The following is a 14,692-nucleotide window of genomic DNA, read 5'->3' as shown; positions in this document are numbered from 1 at the left end:
AGATGTGATCTCTTCATACTAGGATCTTGAGGTATGGGCCCGCCCTGCTAAAACCCAAAGAGACCTTCTTAGATATTAATATAATATGCTAGTTAGGGAGGGTGAGAAATAGGTGTTGTTAGCCTTATTCATTACAGCATGTTAGCATGCTGTCACCTTTTGCTTTCTATGGACTAGTAACTATGCTGATAACTTTGCTTCTGATAATATGTTTCCTTGTATTATCTAAGATACTGCGTTTGAGAAAACGGCATTAGTAAATAAATATTTCAAATGTGCACGTGTCCTCATTTACTCCACGTTCTGGTTTGAAATGATTGTATAACGAAAGAGTGTTCATGTGTTCCACATAACCTGAGGTATTGTAAGTTCATGTTCTGGTTTGTCTAAACATTGGGAGTTTGTTACGACCAATGAGACACTGTAGCTAGCCTGGTAAGGGGTTTTGGGTACTGAGGTGAGTTTTGGGTCACCCTAATTCACCGAGGTTCCAAATCTCTATGCACAGTTCTGTGGGAGAACGGAAACCCTGCGACAAAATGAAATGCTCAAGTTTAATGTAACATAGCATTACAGCAGAAGAAATGAGTAGTTATTTATTTGTTAATATTAAGGAATGTATTGTTGAAATTGTAACTATAGTGTGTAATTTTGTAAATAGTAATAGTAAATCATATTAGTGTTTTTTATTATTTTCATACAGATGTATGCCACCATCTATTGGAGTATTCATTTCACAAATTACTTTTTTCAGCACTGTTTCATAAGATTACATTCTCAGGAAACACACCCAGGCATACACTAATACAACTACTCACACACGCCAATACAGAAACTGGCACACCCAGCTACACACAAATACAGCTACTAATACACCCAGCCAAACACTGATATAGCCTCTCAAATAGCCATTGACACACATACATGGCAACTGACAAACCCAGGCACACACTGATACAGTGTGTGACAGATCCAAGTACACATTATTAGACACTGACACAACCAGCAAACACAAATACAGCTAATGACGCAGCCAGCTACACTCTGATACAGAAACTGATACATTCATGCACACACCGATACTGCCACTGCCACACCCAGGCATTTAGTGATACGGTCACTTAGACATTCAGCTCAACACCGATGCAGTCTCTCAAACATCTATACACATAATGATATAGCCATGCATACCCAGCCACACGGGTACAGAGTCTGACACATCCAGACATACATTGTTAGACACAGGCACACCCAGACACACACCATTATAGCCACATACACATGCTGGCACATTTCAATATAGCCACTGACACACCCACACACACACACACTGGTACAGTGTCTGACACACCCCAGTACATATTCTTAGACACTGACACACCCAGGCATGAACTGATACCACAATTGACACACCCAGACACACTCTGATACAGAAACGATCACACTCAGGCACATACTCATGCAGCAACTGACACACCAAAGCACACACTGTAAAAATCAAAGGTTACAGAGATGTTATAGTTTGAATCAGATTTCACTCGTACAAAACCAAGGAAATTCAGCAGTTATTGTTACCTGAGCTAACTATAGCTCATTCCCCCTCAATTCTCTGCTTATGACCTCATATATTATATAACTCATGACATGGTTAGTGACATCATTGATGACATCATACACTGAGTGTAAGTGTTTTGTAACTGTTACGAGTCTTAAAGCTATTATTGATTATAAGCTACACCATAAGTTAAATAACTATTCTTTCTGTACTACTAATGAGTGATACGGTTTCTACCTTATGTCATACGAGTGGGTTCATGACTGCCTGGACCCGTGTGTAAGTGGCTGTGTGAGTGGGTGTGTAAGTAGCTGTATGGGTGATTAGGTGATTAAGTGGATGTCTGAGTAGCTGTATGGGTGAGTGAGTGGCTGTATTGGTTAGTGAGTGGTTGTTTGAGAGAGGGGTTGTATGGGTGATAAGTGGCTATGTGAATGGCTGTATAGGGGGATGAGTGGGGGTGTGAGTGGCTGTATGGGTAACTGAGTGGTTGCTTGAGTGGGTGTTTGGTTAACTGAGTGGGTGTGTGAGTGGCTATATCGGAGAGTGAGTTTCTGTGTGAGTGTCTTCATAGGTGATTGAGCAATCGTCTGAGTGCTTGTAGGGTTAAGTAAATGCGCATGTAAGTGGTTGTGAGAGTGTGTGAGTGGATGTGTGAGTAGTTGTGTGGGTGTGTCAATAGGTCTGTTGAGATGCTGTATGGGTTAGTGACTGGCTGAATGATTGTATGACTGAATAAGTGGGTGTGTGAGTAGCTGTATGGGTGAGTGTATGGCTGTATAAGTTGTATGGGTGAGTAAGTGGTTGTATGAGTAGCTGTATGAGTGAGTCAGTGGGTGTGTGAGTAGCTGTATGGGTGAGTGTATGGCTGTATAAGTTGTATGGGTGAGTAAGTGGTTGTATGAGTAGCTGTATGAGTGAGTCGGTGGTTGTGTGAGTGGCAGTATGGGTGAGTGAGTAGGTATGTCAGTGATTGCATAGATAAGTGAGTGGGTGTGTGACAAGTTGTATGGATTTGTGAATAGGTATGTCAATGTATCTGTGGGTGTGTGAGGGAGTTTATGAGAGACTGTATGGGTGTGTGAGTGATCATGTGGAGGCTGTCATTTGAGATGTCATCAGTGATGTCATTGACAATGTCATGCGTGATGTGGTATGTGAGGTCATAAGCAGCACATTCTGGGGCATAAGTTACAGTTCACTCAGGTAACTATGACATCAAATTTTTTATAGTTTAGTACAAGTGAAATCTGAGCCTAACTAGAAAGTTCCTGTCACCTTTGTCAGTGAATTTCCAAGTTTTTTTATTCTATTTCCTAACCATAACGTCACTGTAACCTTTGGTATGTTCAGTGAAATGCAAAGGTTTTTCAAATTGCATTTCTAAAATATTATGTGCTTCTAATCTTTACTTTTTTAGTTAATTTGTAGGGTTTATTTTGAATACTGAGTGTATTACAAATAATGGGCATGCACTCAGATCAGAGACCTTGATAAGCCTTAGAATGTCTGGAAAATAAACAAAATAATGCACCAATTGTATCGTGCTTGGGAAGACCAATGCGTGGCCAGACCACTAAGCCTAATGAATAATCATAACCCAAGAAAAGTTCCTTAGCGACATGGCTGCTGATGCTATAAAAAAAACTGTGAATATCCAGTCACTTCTATGTATACTTGCGTCCAGCATGAGGCAGAAGAACAGCGTGAGGAAAAGGTAAACTTTCAGTTATAAGGCTGAATTCAACTATTGGCAAAACCGCACATATGAAACAAATGAAAAACCGACATGTGAAACTTACAGTAAATGTCACAGAAATTGTGCTCCCTAAATCTTGTTCCAATATACTGCCAAACATATGTAAACTGCAACATATTGATAAAGATAATGAATAAAGCAAACACCTAAAACTGTGTGTTAAACTGTTTCTTGTTAAAAGTGGCCAGTAGAGTCGCCGCTGCATAAAGTCATGCTGCAATAAATGTTCTACATTGCAAGAATGAAGATATAAATATCTTACCAGGTTGAAGTTGTCTTTAGTGGTCTAGGAAACCAAGTTATACTGAGAAAAGCATGAACCATGTAAATAGCGCAAAACGAAGGCATGTGTAGCCTCATTCACTCACCGTAAACTAGAACGGTGTGCCGTGTGTTCCAACCTCTTGACTATATACAAAAGTATATAAAAAGAAATAGTCATGTACCTTGCTTGCTGCATGACGCATTCTCCTCGCTTCAGTCCGATGTTCTTCTTCTTTGTCTCCTCCAGGCTCGAGCGCAGGCTCCAGCCAACTCCCCTAACAAGTCCTGGTGCTGCTCTCATGCTGGTAACCAGCATGAGAGAAGCGCCACGATTGGAGAAAGCAGCCTCTCTCGGTGCTCTCAAGGGCACTGGAGCCCTGTGATTTCTCTAACCTTAGAGAGATTTAAAATATGCATGCCTGCCTGTACATCACAAGACAGACAGCCAAAGTGACATGCGCACTTTGAACTTAAGTGCTAGGTCCACCACTCTTCCATGCTGCTGCCACTTAGCAGCAATGCCTCCACCCCGTCCTGACATTTAGTTCAGGATTGGTTGGTAAAAACCTGAAATGGTAATCAATTAACTTTATAACCATTCTATTTTTCATCTCTCTGGCCTTTCAGGGGACATTTTTGTTAGTGGGGTTACGCTTTCCCATTCTAATGGAGGAGCAGCTCCTACTGAGGCCCCCACCATTACCTGTCAGCCTATCTAACCAAAATTATTTCTTAGTACCAATCACTCTATCTGCCCCCATGGCTTAATATGATTGCCATTGTATTGTTGTGTACAGTGAGCACAACTCATGATGACTAGATGTCAGATGCAACTCCTCCATTAAGGCGGAGGAGGGTCACCCCACAGCTCTGGGAGCAGTTTATAATGGAAAACTAAAATGATAATAACCAATGTTATTACCATTTTAGTTTTCCCTTCCTGCTTAGGTGTGGGGTGGCCCGGGCTGTACTGGGCAGAGCAGGGGCCAGGTGGTGGAGTGGTGAGCACACTCTAAAGTGCGCATGACGGTTTGGCTCACCATCTTGGGCCGTCATGCGCACTTTACATGTTCTCCACCGGCTGTAATGCACAACCTGGGTGAGAACATGCACAAGCTCTCAGTCCCTCTCTGAGAACTGATCCCTGGTGCTCAGACCAATCACAATCCTGCTGTAAGGCAGCGTAGAGACTCGCTAGGGGAGTCTGGGAGCCTTTGTGCTTCCTGGTTCCTTCTGTCAAATGAGGAGCCAAAGAGGATCGAGAGGCAATGGCCGTCCTGCAGGAAAGTGTTTTTCTAAAACTTTTTTTTTTCATTGACACACCCGCTCCCCTTCACTCTCCCCGCCAAGTAGTGGACACCACTGCTTGGCAGACGCCTTTTAAAAGTGGTATAGCAGGTTCCGGTCTGTACCTAAAGAATAGGTTCCCTATAAAAGAAATTATTTTCATGACATCGGAAACTGGTCACCCAGGTCACTGATCTTAAGATATTGAGGGGACAGGGGCCCTAATCATGCTCACACTGTGAATGTATTGTTAGTTAGTGACATGGTGATGAACCTGATCCGGCAGCACCAATCACCTGCACAGAAGTTTGTTTTATTCCTGAAAACCGACTCAACTCTATTGCACACAATTGAAAAATCTGACATTACTGAGAGGCTATTTGTGTTAAACCATTCCTTCACTTACGGTGCGCACCTTTATGCTCTTAATGCAGTGTCGGTTGAAGAGGCCACTTGTGTTTACAAATTACCCTTGTTACGGTATTGTCCTTAGGTATCTCAAATTAGTGAAGAAATTAGGGTACAATTGTTGCTAAACATTTTAGTAGTCTGTTGAATTTACCCCAGAACTAGTCGTAAGAGTACCTTCTGTACAGCACAAACAGCATCCATATTTAGGAGCGCATTGCTTGATGCCATTTTGAAGGCACAATTTACAGGAATGATCTGTACCAACCCACTGAAAGTACGTGTCGAAATGAAGCACTGACCTTCCTCTCGTTAGAGTGAACAGCGAAACAAACAATTAGCTGAGCCTGACCAATAAATGCTTTAGCAAGAGGTGAACACTGAAATTGGAATTATACCCATGTCGACCAGCTCACCTGCTAAGGTACAAGGACCCTATGCTACCACTGCTCATGGCGCTGTGATCTCGCTGTGCAGGCTTGCCTCAAAGAGGGTGACCACTGAAGCAATGGAATATATAAAGAGGAGCCTGCCCCAGATGTGACGTTACTGAAGGGGGTGCGCCTACTCCCAGGTGCTAGCACACCATGCCCACCAAGCCCTGAGGGGGCTAAAGCAGGTAATAGGGGTGTACAATCTGGCAGGGGGATGCTGTGCTAAGCTGCTTCCCGCCAACTTCCTGCCCTAAGTGTGGCGCAGGTATAACCCCCGCACTTCGCCCATTTCAATGTGCATGTCCCAACCTTGTGTCCCCTAATAAACAGCCAACCTGCGTTGTTATTATAGTGGTCGTTGTTGGCCGCAGTTTATTAGGATTACATACATAAATTATCTCGGTCATAATTCATATGACCCCTGATCATAATTATTATTTGCGAACTGTCATATTTTGGGTCATAAATAATATCCTTATCATGTCATACATATTACTTTGCGGTACATTATATGCACATACCCAGTTCGTGAATGGCACTGAAAGTTCTTTTGTTAGTTCTTTGTAGTTCTTTCTCTTGTCTTGTCCCTTCTGGGACCATCGTTTGTTTGGTCTCCATGCCCTTTGTGTGTGGGGGATAGCTTTACCCCGGAGTTAGGCTCCAACTCGCTACCCTGTCCGTCTCATTTGTGCCCTGCTATCTGGTGGGGTCTGGGCTGCGAGTGCCATCTCCATTTGCTACCCTCTCCTTTGTTCCGCCAACTCACCCTGCCGTGCGGCATCCCAAAGTGAGTGGCCCTTCTCCTACACACTGCCCTGTCGGTGTGTCTCCCTAACCAACCATTGTATCATTACTTCTCTGCCACGCCGTCAGGGAGGCTAACGTCCTCCTGCGGCTCCCCCCAATTTCCTTACGTCTGTTGCAACCTGCCAGGGCCATTGCTCCCCACAGGTTATCCCAGAAGACCCGTATCCCATCATGCCCATGCAGTTCCGGGCGGCCCGGGTGAATGAGCCCATGCCTGATGCTTTCCTGGCCGTTGGTCTCCTGGAGTTATCAACTGCCTTGTGCGACTCGGCCCCCGCTATTCTATTCTACTGATCACTTCAAACCATATGATGATCGTACTCCCAAAGCACTTGAATGTCCCTGTGAGGTCCGCCTGGATGTCCTAAAGGAGGAACTTCCTTCCCATCTGTGCAAGGTAAGTACCCCCAAGGTGTATTATCAAAATGCCCAGGTGCCAGGCTGTGTCCGCCTGCAGGTTCTGGAGGGCCGCTGGTAACTGATTCCATCTCATCCCTGGTTGCCCCAACCAGCGGATGCATATGCTCACTGGTCTTCCTGTCAATCTGTGGCCTCCCTGCTGCCACCAAGTCTGCATCCCGGACACGAACGAGTGGCCCACTACCCACACCACGCGGGGCATTTCCCTGCTGAAACAATGGCCACAAATGTCAAGCGGTCTCTTGTGCTGGTGGCTGCACTCCTCCCCCGTTATAGCCCCATTTGCAGCCCAGCCAGAGGGCTCTACAGTAACTGAGGTCTGATGTAGGCCCTGTATGCCCGGGACTGCCATCTGCCTACTGATCTTATCCCCGCTTCGGACATGCCATACTGTGCCGCTGATATTGCTGCGCCAATCCTAAAAGAGTGGGAGCCAAACACTGCTGAGGGTAGCCCGGCTTTATTGAGGGCCTGGCACATCACTGTTGTGAATTCAAACATGCTTAAGTGCCTCCCATCCTGATGTTTGAAAAGTGGGCCCTCACCTGACGGACGTGCCACCATGTATGCGAACAAGCAGCATACTGCACAGTAGCTGTGATCTTTGATGCACCTGAACTGCACTACCATTTCCTTGCCGGCCTGGTCCATTTTTTACCTCCTTAGTAATATCTCCACCAAGGCTACCATGGGTCTGACATCAGCGGCTTGGATGCACTGCCCCACCGGCCCACTCTTACTGGGTGACACTAGCTCACTGATTCGAAAGGCTCGAAAGAATGCTGTGGAGAAGGCCGCCCTAAAAAGGTGTAGCTCAAAGATGTCCCTTGTACGTTCCTTTAGTGTGTCCATAAGCTGGCCCAATCTTGTGAAATATATTGGACGCCTGTTGTCTGCCTTTTCTCCTTCGGCCCGCTTCCAACATTTCATCGCTGCTTTGAGGTATAGAGATGCAGTGGGGTCCTGTTCTGTGTGTATCTTTGTGAAATGGGCTATGGCCGCCAAGTGGGCCTGTGCCCATGTTCTGGATTTCTTGTTGGTGAATGCCCATAGGATAAATTGCTCTACTGCTCTTCGTGTCTTGCCCATGTTCTCCAGTGTCTGTATGCCCCCTATCTGCATAACTGTCACTATGTATTTTTTGTACTGTCTGGCCACCTCTGGCGCAAGGGCCTGGTTTACTAACACTGACAAGTCTATCCCGCCAGGCCCCACAGCTGTTCTGGGAAGGGGGTCATCACCTTGTTCGCCCCAGGGCCAATTCCTGAATCGGCTCATCTGCGCTCTTGACAGGGCATCCACCACTGCGGTCTCCACCCCTGGTACATGACGGGCCTTCAGGACCATGTTCCCTTCTAGCTGCAATTTAACCAATTGCTACATTAGTCTTAGTGTGTCAGGGAACTTCGCCGATCCCCTATTGATAGCCTGCACCAACCCCTTATTGTCTGACTGCAGTGTCAGTTTCATGTTCCTCAGCTCTTGCATTCAGGCTGTTCATGCCACTATTATGTGGAACAGTTCCAAGAATGTTACGTTGACGGTGATGCCCTGCTTGTGCCACCTGTTTGGCCATTGGCCTGCGCACCATTTATTACCCAGGATCGCCCCAAAACCTGTGCTCCCTGAAGCATCTGTAAACAGGGCTATATGCCTAGCTGTCACCCAGCCTTCTCTCCAGGTTAGGTAACCGTTAAACTTAGCCAAGAATGTGCCCCACATGAACAGGCCCAGGTTAATCCCCGCCCCGAGCTGGACGTGGTGGTGTTTGTGTGTGAGACCTGCTGTTAGCTGGGTGAGGCGCCTGGCGAAAACTCTACCTCTGGGGATTACCCTTGCCGCAAAGTTGCGTTTGCCAATCAACCATTGGAGGTCGCGGAGTGTTGCCTTGTTGCGGCCGCATAGGCCCTTTACTTCCTCCCTGAAATCTCACTTTTTCTTCTGGCAACCTGGCTGCTCCTGCAACTGAATCAAGCTCTATCCCCAGAAATGTGATCTTTGTGGCGGGGCCTACAGTCTTCTCTGCTGCCCGTGGGATCCCTAACTCCCCAGCTTATTCCTGGAATGCCACCAGTGTGTCGATGCATTCTGCTGACCTGGCAGGGCCTGTGAACAAAAAGTTGTTTAGGTAGTGAAGTTTCCCCCCTGTCGTGCAGGGCCCATTCCAGGAAGGTGCTGAAATGCTCAAAACATGCGCAAGACACTGCGCACCCCATAGGCATGGCTTAATCGATGTACACGGCCCCATCCCACTGGAAACCCAAAAGGGGAAAACTGAACGGATGTACTGGCAGGAGGTGGAAGGTAGACTCACTATCTGCCCTAGCCATGAGTGCCCCATGGCCAGCTGACCTTACTAAGTCGATGGCGTCAGCGACTGTAGCGTATCCCACTGAGCAAGCCTCTGCACAGATCCCATCCTTTACGGTAAACATCCTTTACAACTAAACTTTTCCCCCGCAGTACCTTTACAACGCAGGAATTACAACGCAAGTCGTTACAACGATTTGCGCTGGAGGGCGCTGTAGGATAGGGAATAGTTTAATTTACTATCCAAAACCTTCCCTACTATCCACGGGGACTGAAGTTGGAATAGTAAATTAAACTATTCACTATCCAGAGCCCCCCAACGCAAGTCGTTGTAATGACTTGCGTTGTAAAACCTGCGTTGTAAAGGCATGCGTGGAAAAAGCATGCGTTGTAACGACATACATCCATCATTTACTGACGTCCCCTTGGGGAAGGAAAGATGGTGGATTAATCTGAACTGTCCTGGCTCCTTTTTGGGACCCACCCCCAGTGGGGAGATTACCAAACCCCCTTGCAAATGTGGTGGCATGGGGCCCCTATCCTACCCAAGGACTTCTCTTTTTCCCGGTTTTTGTGGACTACATCCGGGTGCTGTTATGCTGATTTTGGTGGTTTGCCCCGTCTAGTGGAAGCGGGCCTTCAAATGGTATGATGAAACCCTCCTCAAACCCTTTCGCTAATACTGCTGCATCTGTTTTGTTGTGATATTTGTTGGCTAGTCTGTGAAGGTGCTATGTGTTGATAGGAGACCTGGCTAGCTGATAGTTGTGTAACCACTTTGGGTCCCCCAAAACATCCTTGCGTATGTTACTGTTTTCTTTTCTTTACTTATCTTTCTTGTCCTCTTTATGTTCCTTTTTGTGTCAGCATCCTGTCGCCGGGTGCTCCCCCCACATATGGAACATATGTGTTGGAATTTACAAGAAGAACCCCAGGTGCATTCTTTGGCATTGTATTTCCAGCAGATCACTGCTGGCCCGCTGGCAGGAGGGGGTTTCCATGCGTTGAATTGTTTGGGTCTATGAAAGGACTTGCCCTTTCCTTTGTAGAAGGACCCCAAAAAGGGCTGCTCACTTTTCCCTGCCCAAGTTTTCACTTCTTTAGCTAACATCATTTTATGTATAAAGCCAGACGCATCCTCCTCATTCCATTCCATTTCGGGTGTATCTGCATCTTTATCCTGAAACCTTTGTCATATTTCAACCATGCATCCCCTGGATTTGTGCCCCATGGATGTTGGCCTCGTATAACCATAAGTCCGCGGCGCAGCAAGGGAATTTTTCCACTATTATGCACACCATTATTCTAAATGTTTCCAGCCAGTAATCAAAATCCCTTTCCTTCCTCTTCCTTCGTCTTTCCCTTCTATCCTCATCCTTTTTGTCACAGACAGTCAGATCCAAACCATCTAATTGTATTTCTAGAAGGGAGAAGATATTGATAAATTCTTTCCTCCACGTCCTTTCCGTCACTGCCAAGGGGATAAGACTTGCTAAACCTGTGGCTCTTGTGGTCATTGATGCCGGACCTGGCGAGGTTCTGGCGTAAGCCTCTGCCACCAAAGCCCCTCTAGCTGGGTCGCTTGTTGCGCTTGCGCAGCCCCATGCCACTAAGGGGGATCTTAGTTCCTCCGTGTCCCCTGTAGGGACTGCCCTTGCAAGCGTTCTTGGCGCATGCAGCCTGGGTCTATCAAGTGCCAGGGTAACCCAGATACCCCTTCTGTAGCCTGATCCCCCGCGTTCTCAGCCCCCTGTGACCCCATTCCCTTGAGCAACAGGGGTGCCATTGATTTCAAGCATTCCTGTACAATTGCATTAATGTGCTCACCCCTTGTTGCTGTGCTGCTGGCGTTGCTGTAGGCTCCTGCCATCTCCGGGTTGGCTACAGGCAGCAGGTCTTTCTTCTGGGTTCTCCTCCTGGGTGCTTTTGCTTGGGGTGGTTTGGGCACCGCCCTCTGACTTCTTTTGGTTGCCCGTGCAGTGGCGTCCCCAGTTGCTTGGTCACTTGCGCCATCCCCTTCATCACGGTCCAAGTGTGGCTGCAGCCGGCCGGCCGGTCCCATTGACCTCTGATGCAGCCCAAATTTTCCTCAGTAGCTCATTTAGATCATCTGGCTGCCCCCCCTGAGCCTTGACCTTCCATGGCCCGTGTCTCTGAGCGGGGTGCTGCCGCCCTCCTATGCACCAAATGCAAATGATGTACTTAGCTTCTGGCCGGCGACCTTGCCTCTCCTGGCTGCTTGCACTTCTTGACTTGCAATCTGCTGGGTACTGGTTTCACTCTTTCTTTTTTTTTTTGCTATTGCCAATACTTGTTGGCCGCCACAACTCTACCAGCAAGAACCTCTCAAATTCAATAGTGCCGAAAAAACAGTGTTGTGCCTCTTTAATGCTCCGTGACTCAAGGGGCTGGGTCGGGCTAGGCATCTGCAACGTTACACTGTTGCCAGTTTGAGCCGCCCGGAAGCTTCCTGTGGGCGGGCCCGACATGGGCGTAGGAAGTGTGGGGGACGCGGGGGACATATCCCCCCAGATTTTGGAGTGGGGGGACATGGGGGACAAGGGTGGGGGGGACGAGGGGACAAAGGAATTTCCCCTCTCCCTTCTGTGATTCGCATGCAGGGCCATTAGCACGCGAAAGCGCATAATGGCTCTGCACTTGACTTGTGTCCTGCGTCAAGTTACCTGTGATCAGCTGCATGCCTGATCGGGCTAAAAAGGATTAGCACCCCCCCCTTCCGCCCCCTCTCCCTCGTCGTGTGTCTCAGGCTGGGGCTGTTCCAGCTCGAGTTGCTGTGCGCTCGGCTGGACAGTGTCTGGTGTCTGCCTCTGTCTCTGCTACACACACGTTTTTCACAGGTCTTTAAAAGACCATTTACATTCATTTGGAACTGGCTAAGAAGGCTTTGTTGTTTTGTTTACTTATTCCAGAACCCCCTGTGTCCCCACTCTGCCTATTCTCTATTCCTTACTTTTGTATTTTATTTTTACTGTCACAGTAGGAGATTGCATTTAATGAAAAGGCATCTCACAAGTAGGTAGGGATGCCACCTTTCCAAAAGAAAAATACCTACCATGTGTTGTTTGCAGAGTCTGCAAGAGAACTTTTTGTTGAGAATATATTGTTGCTTAATTTTATTCTTTGTTGTAATTTAGGGCCAGATGTAGGTAATTTTTATTTTCCGACCTCTTAAATACCGAGTCATACCGACTCGGTATTTAAGAGGTCGGAAAATAAAAATACCGAGATGTAGGTAATTGCAGATGTGCAATTACCGAATCGGAAACAGTCGGTAATTTCCGATGTGGTAAATACCGACCAGTCAATGCCCATGCATTCCTATGGGCTTTGAAGCCCATAGGATTGATTGGGCATATACCGGTCGGTATTTACCACATCGGAAAATACCGACTGTCACAAGGGTGCAGGGGGTGTCACTTTGACACCCTCTGGCACCCCCAAAAGAGGCTCGGGTGCCATGTGGCAGGCATACCTGCCCTAAGGGCAGGTCTGCCTGTCATATGGCATAGGTGTGCATGCACACATGTGCATGCACACCAGAAACGGTATTTTACCATCAAGTAGTATTTGATGGTAAAATACCGATGTTGTACTGCTTGTGGGACTCAGAAGAGTCCCACCTACATACCAATTGTCCGGAATCAGTAATGATACCGACTCGGTATTTTACATACTCGGTAAATTTACCTACCGGTAAATTTACCGAGTCTGTAAATTACAGGGACCTACATGTCAAATTGCTTTTACCGGGTGGTAACGGCCGAATTCGGCCGTTACCACCCGGTAAAAGCCTACCTACATCTGGCCCTTAGTCTTTAATGTTGGTTTTTTAGAGCTACGACACTGCTTTGTTTAAATCTTTTAAACCTGAATAACTATTTTCCTATGGGGGAATTCATTTTTAAACGTTGAGTGCAGTTTTAAAAAAGTACAAGCTTTTGTTGCACTTGTTTACTGTGATCATTACTGCTTAGCCACAAAATCAGTGTTTAGCTGTTGAAGTGCTTGCTCTTCCACATGCAAAGCGCTGTCACATTTTATGCTGGTTTTTAGTGCCTTATCGACAATCTAGTTTATGGACGTGCGGGCATTCTCTCTGGGATTTGCAGCTTGGAGTTCATACCCTGACCAATGAACTTCTGGCAATACCCCAATAATTTGACATTACAGTCTCAAAGTTTGGAAAGCAGGGGTGGGGGGGGCGCTTGACAATTTCTGCAACAATACGAGCTAGAATCAGGATAATTTCTCTCATTGTTGACCTCTGTTAAGGTTAGTTTTTTCTGACTTCAGTCACACTTTGTTGTTGATAATTGTTCAGAAGTGACCACAAGCATGTGTGAGCACTGTTAAAAGATTCTACAAAACCAGAAAATATTTTGTGGAGCACATATAAACATGTAGTACAGTTTTCATTGAAACGTGTTTGACTACTTTTAGTTATGTGCAACATATGTTCTGAAGCGGATATCTGTTGTTAGCAAGGCTTACATTTTGTAAATTCAAAGGGGAAAACTTTATTGGCCAACGATTTTCTTAGGATGCAGCCAGGCAAATGTGAACCTGAAACCATATTTTTGTAGTTTACCACAGTGGTGACCAGCTTGCAATTGATGCTTCAACTCCCGTTCGGCTTTGCATTTTTCTAGTGCAGGGGCTACAGCGTCTGGACCTGGCAGGAGTGCCTGTAACATGTGGGAGACCAGAAGACTATTTCTATGGCACTCAGCATAACAGTGTAAAGGATTTTGCTGATTCAATGCAGGCAAAGTACGGAGGGAGATTGCTGGTGAAAGAGTGCAAGGTCAGCAGTCTATGTGTGAAGTTGTATGGCGGCTCCTCTACTGTGGCACAGAACGGAGAGAAGGTCCCATCCTCCACCTGATACAGCAAAGAGAAAAGGATGGCACCCCAAACTGAACATCGGTGAGCAGGGTATGGTCCCGAGAGAGAGCAGAGGAAACTGGCAAAAGGAGGACTCTGTTGGGACTGGACAGTAGAATAAATGTTGTAAATGAACCCTTTGATTTCCCCTTTTGGCATCCACTGCCATGTTGAGAGAACTCCTGACAAATGGATTGGAGGTCACACCTGAAGCTGTTTTCATAAGATATACAAGTTTAGTAATTTCCTTAGGGCAATAAGGCAGTGCTTCACATTCCTATCTACTGGTACATAAAGCACTGTTCACATTAGGTTTGCAGTCAAATGTGATTGTTACTCTGTTTTAAGCCTTCTAACATTTAATAAAATAAGACCCATCCTTTTGGTGTCTCTAGAGTGAAGACTTTTTTTGGGTTTACTCTCGTTGATGACTGTTACAAAACACATTGTCCATGAAAATGATGTACAGGCACCCCAAACTCTGCAGAGCGATTACAAATCCATAATAAATGTAGATTTTCAGACGTAAGCAAGGAGCACCTA

Source organism: Lissotriton helveticus, chromosome 11 (assembly GCF_964261635.1).
Source record: "Lissotriton helveticus chromosome 11, aLisHel1.1, whole genome shotgun sequence".
Taxonomy (NCBI): Eukaryota; Metazoa; Chordata; class Amphibia; order Caudata; family Salamandridae; genus Lissotriton; species Lissotriton helveticus.
This window is presented reverse-complemented; position numbering follows the sequence as displayed.